The sequence below is a fragment of the Crocuta crocuta genome, unplaced genomic scaffold (assembly GCF_008692635.1).
Source record: "Crocuta crocuta isolate KB4526 unplaced genomic scaffold, BGI_CrCroc_1.0 scaffold16, whole genome shotgun sequence".
NCBI lineage: Eukaryota > Metazoa > Chordata > Mammalia > Carnivora > Hyaenidae > Crocuta > Crocuta crocuta.
In genome coordinates this window covers 3697697-3703696 of record NW_027531893.1, presented here as the reverse complement: position 1 = coordinate 3703696, position 6000 = coordinate 3697697, and the positions used below count along the sequence as shown (strand labels likewise).

The 6000-nt window shown below is 37.6% G+C and overlaps 1 protein-coding gene and 1 pseudogene across 1 annotated transcript in view; both read left to right on the top strand.

The window, feature by feature from the left end:
* LOC144239172 (poly(A)-specific ribonuclease PNLDC1 pseudogene) overlaps positions 1–1893 on the top strand; it is a 29651-nt pseudogene extending 27758 nt beyond the window's left edge.
* Positions 1–6000, top strand: part of KCND2 (potassium voltage-gated channel subfamily D member 2) — a 494824-nt gene that overhangs the window by 173198 nt on the left and 315626 nt on the right. The window lies entirely within an intron of this gene.

Sequence of the window (6000 nt, the reverse complement as noted above, 5' to 3'; positions counted from 1 at the left end):
CACCACCACCACCACCACCACCACCACCACCACCACAGCCACAGATTATGTGATACTTTACTGAGACAGTGTTTCTCAACATTATTCAATCAATAACTATTTTTGAGGAATGAATATGCTAAGGAATATGGCATTCAGTAATGAAGTATTTGAAATAAACACATGAATCCTGCCTTCATGGTGACCCCAGTGCAACATCACCTATATAATTGGCAGCTACCACTGATGTATATCTAGCTACGTTCATACTATAGCAATTTTCCATTCTGATGCTCTGTCATGGGGTTTTCTCTGTAACTCAACTCTATTCACCTTCTCCCATTGTTGTTTAGCGTAGCAACACTGTGCAGGGAATGTGCTACAAAAGCCCAGAATGGGAATGCTTCTAGACTGCATCCTCACCAAAGTTACATTATTCTTTTCATAAACATACAGGAACACATTAATCCTGGCCCTGGTGCTTTGCCAATTATGTTTACACCTGGTTTGTGGGGGAATAGGCAGATTGATCTTCTCAATCAGTTCAACTGCTACTTTAGTTTTCTATTTTTAAAAATTCCATCTAAATTTTAACAACTTCTACTTTCCTCTCTCTTCTACATTCCCCATTCCTGTCCTCTTAGTATATTTTAGAACTTGTCAATTTTCTTTTAGAAGTAAGGGAATGTCCTAAAAATAATATTTGTGAACTTCTTTGTTTATATATATATAATTGTTATATATAAATCAGTATGGCCTTGACTACAAGTTTCTCTAAAATGGGATCACGTGTACGAATGACGAACAGGAGAAGAAAACTAAACACAACATCCTGAGTGGGAACTGGAGAGTCTGCAGTTCTCTGGATAAAGAACAGATCAAGGTGGTGACTGATGAGGCGACATGGTGGCAGGTCCTGGTGGAGCAGGGTGCCTGGATGACTCCTCCTGCTGTTGCTGGCTTCCAGGCATTTGAGATCCAGCTGGTGCTGAGGCCATCCCCGACATCTGGACAGGACTGAGAGAGCAGGGGATAATAGTGGAAGAAGCGAGGAAACAGTGTGATCAATTTAAGCTGAATATCCACAACCTATTTCCTGTTCTCATTGACATCAAGACTGTGACAAAGGATATCTGGAAGTAACTGAATTTCCCAAGGGTTTCAAATTTTTTAGAAGTTTATAAAGCCCTAAACAGTGACTTGAATCCTACCAAAAATTCCGGGCCAGTGATTATTCAAACAACCAAGTGTGAAAAATACACTGAGACCAAGTACCCATATGAGGCTGTGATTGATATTTTTGCATGAGTTCTTTCGAAAGCGGCACATTTGCGCCTATGGAGAGTACAGGGTGCTGGCTCCATGACTGAACTCTCCTTCCCACTGTACCTTGACGAGCTGGCTCCCTATGTGAGCCAGGTGAATCTTATCTAAGCCCGGGTCCCTAACATTAACTCTTCTGGTCCACATTACCCCAGTATCCAACCTCCCATCCTCCTCTTCAGTGTCCAGAGGTGGCCTGCGGTCAGTGAGCAGCAAGTGTGTCATGGGTCTGGGAAACTCTGCAAGTTTGATGTCTGGCGATTCTTGCTGAGTCAGTTCCTGCTCTTGACCAATAAGTTTAAGGATGCCCGGAGCATCACGTAGGAGTCCAGGGACCACCAGACCCTGCGGATCATACTGGAGACCCTGCATCATACTGGAGACAGTCTCGAACTGCTTGTTATGAGTCTATGGTGTAATCACCACCTGGGCCCTCTTCCTATGTCTTCTTGGAAGACCTGGCCCCTGAGTGCAGCCCGTAACTCTGTCCCATCTCTGCACCTCTCTGGGACAGCCAGCTATGTGGGGTTTTTGTGGGTTTTGTTTGTGTAAATCATAGTTTACTTGCAGACCAATCTGTACGGTTCTTATGAGGAACTTTGTTTTGTATGTGAAATTCTGAACTAAAAGCAACAATAAAGAAATCCTTAGATATGGTGAAAAAAAAATCCACCGTATTTTTAAAAAATGAATAAGAATATACCTCCTACATCTGAAATGAGAAGAGCACATAATTAAATTTGTGTGCAATGATAATGCTTCACTAAATTAAAAGAAGAAATAAAAATTAAATTCTATTGCTTAGACATGTCTTTCCTTAAACTTAATGTACTTTTTTAAATTTTAAGTCTCAAAAATATAAAATACTGTCCAAATTTAATTTTCATAACATTCTCTAACATTCTCTTATGTTTCAAAGACAGAGATGTTCATTTCACACAGATCAGATGGAAGAAACAATTTAGGTCTTCTCCATATTTTAAGAGACTTACATAACATTGGAATATGCTTTAAAATTCTGATGGTCAGTTTTGGGTTTGACTCTTAAAAACTAACAAAGCTAAATTAAAATGCTTTCATCAGATTTCCTGCCACCTTAGAACACACAACTCCCTTTAGAGACTATTGCAAGGGGCGGGGGGCGGGGGGGTGTACTCTTTGTTTGCAAGTCTGCCTTGCATTTTTATTACATGTTATTTCTGGCCAGTGGCAAAATCTTCAAAGGAATTGTCTTCATTGTCAAGTGCACCTAAAGGATACAGAAAAATGCCAGATTGGCATATTAAGCTCATCATGTTTCAAGTTTTCAGAGTCTCTCTTTGCCGTAGAGAATGGTCTTGGAGCAAATCCCCAAGTGTCTTTCTAACAATTTCTTTCCTGTTTCCTATTCCCAAGTCAGTGTCATTTTACTGTTTTGGTCATCAACCAGCATCTATCAATATTTCATACAAATTTAAACCCCGTGTGGATCCATAATTCCTAGGGCATGATTCATTTCTCCACCCCTTCTCTCACATCCCCTGCCATGTTCAGAAATGTCCTTCTGTGAGCAGAGCCATGGACTACACTGTACACCCAAATATAATTCAGCCCACCAGGACCTCTTGATGAAGTTTAGCCTGAGCTTTGGACGAACTACTTTTGGTCTCCATGTGAGAAAGCTCTTCAGACCATTAACCTTTACAAATGGGAAGGACTTAGCTGGGGACACCAACATTTCACCTACTATGATGGCAATGCCAAAACTCTGCTATCGAGTGTGGTGAATTGTGACTGAATATTGAAAGCGAATGTATATTTTTTATATGTGAAACAAAAATTAAAGTCTAAGAATATAAAAAATGTGAGAAATGTTTATCCATATTTATAAGACAGTTTATATCAAGTAATTGCTTAACTCTAGTAAAAAGATAATATTGATGTATTTTAATTAAAAAACCCAATCCTTGTTTGCTACTGGAGTATTCTTTTACTCCATTGCTGCTTCTACTGTTTTCTCAACAGAGATAACACAGTTATCTAATAATTGAGAAAGATCCCTAAATCTAGCTCTCCTTTCACTCTTTGGCATGTCTGAAAGTCTTTCAACAGTATACATTTCTGTAGCAATAATATCCTTTTGTATGATAATAAAATTGTTCCTGTTTCTATTTTGTATAACAATGAGCTACATTATAAGGTACATCTGACAAGCTCTAGGTATTTTAATTGGTTTACATCTTATTTGAAAGTTTTGGGAATGGAAACAGTGTAATTATAAAAAGAACTATTAAATTCTCAGATCTATATTTTCAATTTGAATACTTTATAAACACTTGAACATAGGGCATTAAAACAAGGCATATTTATCATCCTGAACTTGACATTTTATATTATGTATATCAACTCAGGTTTTACAAATCTGTTCTACAATTAAAATTCTATAAAACCATGCCAACAGGTAACTGCCTTAGGTGATTGTGTGGTAACTTCTAACAGTACTTGCCCTCATATTGCTTAAGGTCTGACAGGGGCCACATACAATGGAACAGTCAACTCCAATATACTGTCATACATGCTGTGATAAAAGATGCTATGGAAGCAGAATCAGACAATGATGAAGTGTTACCTAAGGTGAGACCATAGCATGAAAAGGGCAGGAGTGGGAAATGAATATCAGGAGAAAATAATGTTCCACTCAGAGAGGATAACATAAGCATTGAATAAGGAGTCTAGAGAGAAAGAATGGCATATTTAAGAAAGTGAATATTTGTTTGGCTTTATCATGAAGTTTGATGTATATGTGTAAATGACAAAGAATGAACAGTTAAGTAGAGTCAAATAAAAATCCTCTGGGGTGCCTGGGTGACTCAATCGGTTGAACGTCTCAATCAGCTCAGGTCATGATCTCGTGGTTTGTGAGTTTGAGCCCCACACTGGGTTCTCTGCTGACAGCTCAGAGCCCGAAGCCTGCTCTGGATCCTGCGTCTCCCTCTCTCTCTGCCCCTTCCCTACTCATGCTTTCTCTCTCTCTCTCAAAAATAAAAAAAATAAATAAATTAAAAATATAAAATTTTTAAAAACAAAAATCCTGTTTGCCCCTGCTGTTGTTACCTTCCATTTCTCCCGATTCTCCATCACAAAACCCAAGAACAGGGAATTGAGATGATGCTAGGTTGCATCTTAAGTAAATAGGTACATGGTAGGACCTACCAACAAGTTGGGAAGAAGAAAGAGTCTCAGACCTAGTAGGAAGAAAATTAGCTCAGTGTTGGATCTGTTGAATGTTAGGTTCTATGGAAGAACCAAATGCAAGGTGTGGTCCACAGACCTCTAGGGCTCCCCGAATGTTTCTGAAAACCTACATAATCAAATCTAATTTCATAACATTACTAAGGTGTTATTTTCTGTTTTTCACTGCATTGGTCTTTTTGCTAATGGTGCAAAACCAATGCTAGCTACAACTCCTGGCACTTTAGCAGTAGTCAGTTGTCATTATACTCTTTACTTACCAAAAAAAAAAAAAAAAAAGTTTAAAAGCCAATAAAATCCTAATTTTATCAAATGCCAAATGTAAACCCTTGGGTATTTATCTTTTTAACAATCTTGTGAGCAAATGGGAAGTACACAAAAAGAACTTGCCGTACATACAGATCATCTTCAGGAAAAAAGAAAAAAAACACTTATTTGATTGTTTCAGTTGCAGACTGAACTAGCCAATGTTTTCAAGGTGCACCAGTTTTATCTGAAAGAACAACCATTAGACAAATCATGATTGCTCAGATTTCGTTATCTGGCTGACATGTTGAAATTGAATTAAAATCAGTCCCTCACTTCAAAGAAAACCACTGACAGCATTTATTGGCCATAATAAAATTCAAGTTTTCAGGTAAATGTAAAAAAAATTGGAAAACTAGTGTCTGCCTCTGTAAACTTGATATCCAGTAAATACATTCTTCATGAGACTAGAATGATAACTTTAAGAAAATATGTTTTTTGATTTAGTAAAATGAATTATGTCAATATTTGGAAAATCAGTATCTCAATCAATATTTTCAAAATTATGCATGGATATATGATCCACTCAAAGAGCTAGAATGGATTTTAACATTACAGAGTTCTGAAATGTCATTGATCTATATATTAGTTTGATAGTCCTGTCATAACAAAAATGCCACAGGCTGTATGGCTTAAACTACAGAAATTTCTCTTCTCATAGTACTGAAGGCCTGAAGTTCAAGATCAAGGTGCCAACAGATATGATTTCTCCTGCGTCCTCTTTCCTTGGGCTTTCAGTTAGCCACCCTCTCACTCAGCATATGCAGCTCTGCTATTTTTCCTATTCTTATAAAGATACCAATCATATTAGATTAAGCTGCATCCTTATCAGTCATTCAATCTACATTGCCTCTTCAAAGCCCTATTTCCAAAGGCAGTCACACTGAGGGGTTAGGGTTAGAGTTTCAATTTTGGAAATACAATTCTGGCCATAACAGTCTTTTCAGATTTCACACTGAAATCAACTTTTAGTCCTCTACCACTTGCCAAGTTTTAGTGTAATATCAAAGAAGAGTATTCATAATCACCTAATAAGATTATTGTAATATCAATCCCCTTCCTATCTATTTCCTTAATATACTTCAACCAAAACAGCATACCATAAGATATTGAATGCAGATGTGAGTATCCAACTGTCTTCTATTCAGCCACACATTTGCA